The sequence below is a fragment of the Hordeum vulgare genome, chromosome 6H (assembly GCF_904849725.1).
Source record: "Hordeum vulgare subsp. vulgare chromosome 6H, MorexV3_pseudomolecules_assembly, whole genome shotgun sequence".
Taxonomy (NCBI): Eukaryota; Viridiplantae; Streptophyta; class Magnoliopsida; order Poales; family Poaceae; genus Hordeum; species Hordeum vulgare.
Genome location: NC_058523.1, coordinates 232,990,369 through 232,997,309, shown reverse-complemented (window position 1 = coordinate 232,997,309; position 6,941 = coordinate 232,990,369). Strand labels below are relative to the sequence as shown.

The 6,941-nt window shown below is 45.7% G+C and overlaps 1 pseudogene; it reads right to left on the bottom strand.

Annotated features, from left to right (window-relative positions):
• Positions 1-3,004: 3,004 nt before the first annotated feature.
• The window catches only part of LOC123405334, a 5,670-nt pseudogene continuing 1,733 nt past the window's right edge, over positions 3,005-6,941 (bottom strand).

The following is a 6,941-nucleotide window of genomic DNA, read 5'->3' as shown; positions in this document are numbered from 1 at the left end:
ACAAGCCGCATAGAAATCCTCAATCCCGAAGCTCGCGATCTCGTCGGATTCCCTAGTGGAAAATCTCAACTCTGAGATTACCCAAAGCATCACCGGAATCCCGATGCACAAGATATCTCGTCAAAGGTAAAACTAATCCAGCAAGGCCGCCCGACGTGTCAACGTACCCGATAGGAGCCGCTTATCTCGTTCTCAGGACACGACGGATGGAACTAGCTACAGGTGCCAAACCTCGAGTTTCCTCGCGGTGGCCCCGCAGGCAGACCGTTTGGGACCAACACCATCAGCACTGGCCCCCCCTGTTTATGTAAAATTACTCCTCGGGTAGCGCTAACTCCCTATGCAATTTCAATTTAACAGCATTATTATGTTGGGCAAAAGTAGAACCAAAGTTGGGCCTTGCCAGACCAGCTTTAATCTAAAACGAATTATCAAGGGGGGTCCCCATAACAACCCCGATCGTGTTAGGAGCGCTCAATTATGGAACTTAACACTGATAGCCAAAACTAAGGAGGCAAAGGTGGAACAAAACACCAGGCTAGAAAGGCCGAGCCTTCCACCTTTTACCAAGTATATAGGTGCATTAAATTAAATAGCATTTAATATGGTGATATGACAAGGAACGCATGCTTTCACATGGAAGCAACTACACCTGCAACTAGCAACGCTATCAACAGGGTTAAGCAAGCAGTAACATGGCCAATCAGTGGTTTGCTAGGTTGAACAGGTTGAAGGTTTCATGGCATTGGTGAGAGGCTGATATTTAACATGTGGTAGGCAACGAGACATAAATGATAGAAACGGTAAAACTAGCATGGCAATGATAGTAATGGTATCTGGGGAAATGATCATCTTGCCTGAGATCCCGCTTGGAAGAAGAATGCCTCCGTGAAGCAGACGAACCGACGTAGTCGAACGGGTCCTCACATCCGACACGCTGCGGAACTCTATCGAGATGGGGGAAAACGAAAACAAGCATCAGCACACGGAATTCACCACACGATGCACAACACATATGATGCATGAGCTACTGAATACATGCAAGTCACGGCATGACAATTCCACACAATCAAAACTACACATTAAGTGAAGTTCAATATGCAACGAGTTGCATATTGACGAAATTCCACGTTCATTTATTTAGTTCTATCCCGATTAAATACACGGTAATATTAAATGTGGTTAAACATGCTGGAGGTGAAGCGGAAGTAAAACTACCTATCTAGACATTTTAAATGAGGTCGGAAATGTCATATAGCATCTCCGAGACGACCTCACATGTTAATTTACAATTCTGTCCAGATCTGAATTAACACATTTAATTGGTTGTTAAACAGCAGAACAAATAGGTTCACGTGATTCTACGCGTCAAGGCAAGAAATCTAGACATAAAGAACATCTCCAACGGAGCTACGGATCAAAAGTTACAAGCACCGCAAGATATGATGGCATGAATGCAATATGCATGCAACGGCGGCTACGAGCACTTAAACACATACAAACAGCAAGAGAAAATGAAACTACACGAGATTCTAAGCAAGTTACATGTACGACACGATCAAATCGGAGCTACGGTTCAAAAACTACGAGCAAAACAAGAAAACACTACAAACTGCCAAAAACAGCCACATATCACTTTCTACGCCTCACAACTTCGGCTACCCAACTCCGATAAACTCAAGCAAGGCATGGCACGGAAGAGGGAAAGAAGCACTACTACAAACTACTAACAACAACTAACATGGCAGCAAGGAGCACTAGGAAAAGAAGACACAAAATGGCATCTCACGCACTATTTCAGACTTAGTGAAAATAACACCTCCTGAAAGTGCAGTTTTCAGCCTGAAGCTATATTGACAGCAGCAAAACCCTAAGCTACAGGTCTCCAAATGACATGAAACTTAACAGCATGCTATAGAAACATAAGGGGTACACCTAACTCCATTGGACCAACCCCAGAAGAGCTACAGATCTCAAGATGCAAGCAAGACAAGACAGCAACAAAATAATATCAGATTCCAGACTTAGAAATATTTCAGCTCCTCTAAACAGCACTACTTCTAGCAACTTCAGAGCAAGCAAACAACATCTAAACATGCATTTCTATTGCAACCAAAAATACCAGAGGCTAAACAAAACATCCGAGATCAACTCTCTAGTTGACAACTCCGTCAAACGACGCACAGATTAAATCCTACGAATTAAACAAAAGGGCATCACGGCAAAATATCTCGCGAACTAACTTCCTCAAAAGCTAAAACTAATTGCACAGAAAAATCCATGGGATTTTTCTACCCCGAAAACATATAAAATATGTGGGGTTTGCAACGCAAAATAAAGCCACCCAATAATGCGGGAGAATAACCTATATACGGGGAAAACAACTACCGGCAATCCTTACACGCAAAAAAACAAATGACCGCTCTAAAATACATGCAAAAAGATCCCTAAAAACATGGGCATTTAATCTACGGTATACGGGCAATTCAAACACGCGTGGAAATAAATACGGGCAACAAACCTACCAGGACAACACGTAAAACTAGGCATTTGGCACGTTAAACTACGTCAAATAAAAGTGCAAGTTGTAAAATCGGATCCTACGCGAAAAGTTACACGAGAAGCATATATTACTCGCCCCGATCTGACACACGGATTTTAAACTACGCGCGATCTAATATACGGATAATTTTCTGGAATTTAAAATTCCGAAAAGCCTAAAAAATTCTATCGGGACGAACAGGTTAAGCGCAACACATTAAAATGCGCTGTGGGCGAGGGAAGGAGGTGCTCACCTCGGTTGGGCCGGCCTGGGAGGGGCGGTGGCAGGCCGAGGCGGTGGGCTCTTGAGCAGGCAGTGCGGCAGCGGACTGGGCCGGGAGGCAAGCTGGCCCACGCGGCCAGGGCGAGGGCGAACCGGCCAGGGGGGAGCTGGGCCGTCGGGGCCCACCTGTGGGTCACCGGGGCGAGCCAACTCCCGATCGGATCTGGCGCGGGAGGGAGATCACGGGCTGCGTCGGCGAGGGGCTGGCCGCGGCGGCTCGTCGGACCTGCACAGAGGACGAAGGCGGCGGCGCGGGCTGGCAGGAGACAACCTCGGGGAGGCCAAGGCGGCGCGACCTTGCGCGGCGGCGGTGGAGGCCGGAGGCGGCGGCAGGGTTAGCTCCCCAAGGAGCTCGGGGCTGCCATGGGGCTCCTGGTCGGAACCATAGAGCAGGCAGGGCCGGCGAGGCACCGGGTGGTGGCGCGGGGTGCCGCCGGTGCCGGCGAGAGGCGGCGGCGAGGCATGGTGCACGACGGCGGGGCTGCTGCACAGGGCGACGGCGGGAGGAGCACGGCACCTCGGGCGCACGGGAGGCGGCGGCTGGGCGGCGGCCGGATCCGGGCCCGGTGCGGGCCTGCTACGGGCCTCGCGGGCCGACGGCGGTTGCGGGACAGAGAGAGGCTGTGGGGCGGCTAGGGTTAGGTTTATGTGGGGCACGGAAAACGAGGAGGGATTTGAGGAAGGCTGTCTAAATTGCATGGGGGGGTATTTATAGACAAATGGGGGCTCGGTTAACCGGAATCGCGCTCCGGATCCAACCGCGGGGTCGGATTCGGACGATTCCGAACGCGGGTAAGGGTACGCGGCCGTGTAGAGGGGTTTACCGGAGACGAGGGGGAGAGCGGGCGGCGCGGCACGAATTTAAAAACACTGACAGACGTCCGACGGTATCCTGAATACGGTGCTGCTACGGGCGACGGTTCGGGTACCAGACGGTCTCCGATCGCGACGAAATTCGACAGGCATTCTGCCTATAACTAATCGCGACCGCTTCCCAAGTTTCACCTCGATCAGAGAAAGTTTTAAACGCACTTTAAAAACAGGGTTTCGACGGTGCCGCGGACGCGTGCGTGTGCGGTTGGACTCAGACCGGACAACGACGAGGACCGGCAACTACTAACGGATGCAAGCTTTGAAAACGGGCGGCAACGGGATGCCGATGCAATGTTGATGATGCGCATGATGCGATGACGATGCGACAGATTAATCAAGTCACATGATGAAAACGGAGAAAAAAGGGGAAGCTTCTGGAACGTCGGCATCGGGCTGTCACAACTCTCCTACACTACAAGAGGATCTCGCCCCGAGATCCAAGAATGAAAGGGGGAGAGGATGAGAAAGCAAGAGGGAAAAGTTTCGTCACTTCCTGACAAGGAAGTGAAACGGACGATCTTTGAAAGTTGCAATGAGATGAGGACTGATATGAGAAGGAAGCAAGAATTCACGGAAAATTTCGGCAGCACTTCGGTAGGAAAATGGGACAAAAATTTCGATAATATGAAAGAAATAGACAATATTCCTAACGAACAACTAAATAGAGCAAGGGAAGACCATGATCTTGATAGAACAACAAGATAGACCCAAAAGAGCAACATCACAAAGCCTCCGGAACAAAAGAATAGGAACTAGCTTATAAGGAAGAAGAGAATGAAGAAAGAATGACAACTACTAACTCTGATGAACTTAGCAAGCATCCTTGCGAGAAGAATTGAACGAAGTTGTTGGAAAAACAACAACGAAAAGAACAAGATAGTAGTGGGCTTATGGAAACCTTTTCAAACTAATGAAGTGACAACCAGCCACTAACAGAAACAAGGACTGATTAAAGCAAGGAGATGAAAACTTCTTACAACGAGAGGATAAATTGAGAACTGAGATTAAAGACAAGCACCATGATAGCACAATCCATAGGAAAAGCTTTAGGTGAAATCCAAACCAAGATAGCTCAAAGAAGAAATCATGGGTTACAAATATCTCATGATCATAGAATCGATGGATTTAATTATCTCATTCTTGAAAGGAAAACTCTTCGAGTCTCCTACACTAACAAGAAGGTTATAATACCACCTCAAATGATAAAGGAAGAACAAATGCACTTATAGATGCAAGAGAACTGATACTTGAGGTTCTCCAACAAGAATCTTGAAGAACACATGAGAATAGTTTGAAACCTTGATGAACCACCAAGAAGGACCTCCGTATACAAATGAATGATGCAAAGATATAAAGGTAGAAAAGAATACGATTAAGACCTTGCGAAGATTTAGATGAAGCTTCACAAAGAGATACTAAAAGAACTTGGAACTCCGGAAAAGAAATAAACGCACTTGAGAAAAGAATTGATACAATGAGCCACTCCGGAAGAAGAATTCAGATTACTATGAACAAGAACAAGAACTATATTATGCTTATCCCTCATCAAGTTTTGATGACAAGCAACGGATTTAGCATACGACTTATTCTTGTTGAAAGAATCTTGAAGAGACAGAGAGATAAGCACCACTTGAGGCATAATTGAAGGAAGCACCGGTAAGAATTCACAATTGAATGGGAACACCACGAATTAATGGAGATGCAAGATAACGAAGAGATCATGAACCACCTAAGAGAAGAAAACTTAAACACGGCACCGGATAATCGAGAGACGAACGAAGAGACAACAATTGAGAAGAATTGAGGATGAAAGCTGAAAGCTTAGAACGAAGAATCTTCTGGATGATGGCCTTCGGAGGATCGAGAATGAAAACAACTCAGAAATGCACCGGATAGCAAGAAAGGAATTACTCCTGAATGGAAACAATTGAGAGGATAACACAAGCTGAGATGATATCTTCAAGAGAATGGACCAAGATTCGAGAGAAACACTCCTTGAGATTTGCAAACTAAGAATGATGACGAGAAACAACACCAAGAATACTGAGACACTCCGGAATAATGAAGAATGAAAGGTTGAGCCAAATATGAGAATTAACTCAAATAGATCTGGAAGAAGTAATAATACTGATGAAAATCATACTTACGTCATAGTTGAAAAGAATTAAGGATCTCCGGAAAAGATTAAAGAGCCAGGTAAGATCCTGGGACGAACCTGTGGGTTATGGGCCCACTCAAAGAAAATCACCGTTGAAAAGATTGCTAGAAAGAGGGATATTGCACCGTTATGAAGAGAACTAGACGAGGTTGAGCACCTTGAAATAATTAAAGAATTGGGAACAAGAATTCTGAGATAACTTCAACGCTCCGGATAGAATAGAGAGAAACGACAACAAGAAGATAGACTAATAAAAATTTCCAACCTATGAAAGAATTACAAGGATGAAAAGGATATGATGAACACGGACAACTGAATAAAATTCACCGGAAAAGATGACAAGATTGAACAAATATGACACGAAGCTCCTGAGAATCTTCACGATGAATCACCGGTTACGAAAGAAAGAAGAGATAGCGGAAGCATCACTGAAATGAAATGCAGTTGGATGAAATCCAATCACTGAAGAAAAGGGCGGGAGGGCGGGGGAAAACAAAGACAACTTGGGACGGATGAGATGAACTCCGGAATAAGATGAGAGAATGATCTGCAAAAAAATGGAGAGGATAGAATTCACTAGAGAATCACACCGGTTGGAAAGAATACGATGACTCCGGTTGACAAGAATTGATAAGACAACTGATTGAACAAAAGAATTAGCGCTCACATAAAAATATGAGAACACAAATTAGGAAAGACCTGAAATCACCCCTTGACATCGAGGCAACTGAATTACCGTATTAATACAAAACAACGGGTGAGGCTTATGAAACAATCCAGAACAAACTCATGAGAAAGATTTCCGTTCGATATTTTCGTGGACAGGATCGCACGGGCACGATTTACAAAAGCCATCAAGTGCAAGGCAGTGCACGTGACATACGAAGCGTCCCCGAGTCGTAGCAAGCTACAAGGACTCTTTAAGACACAACGTGTACCGCTGTAAGTCGACCGTGAACAAACGAATCCACTAGATGTCGAACCCCAACCTAACATCATGCATTTGTTGGAAGATTGTCCTATAAGCAACTACTTGAATTCCCACCTATGAATTCCCGAAATATCTGGTCATGCAATCTGGTACAC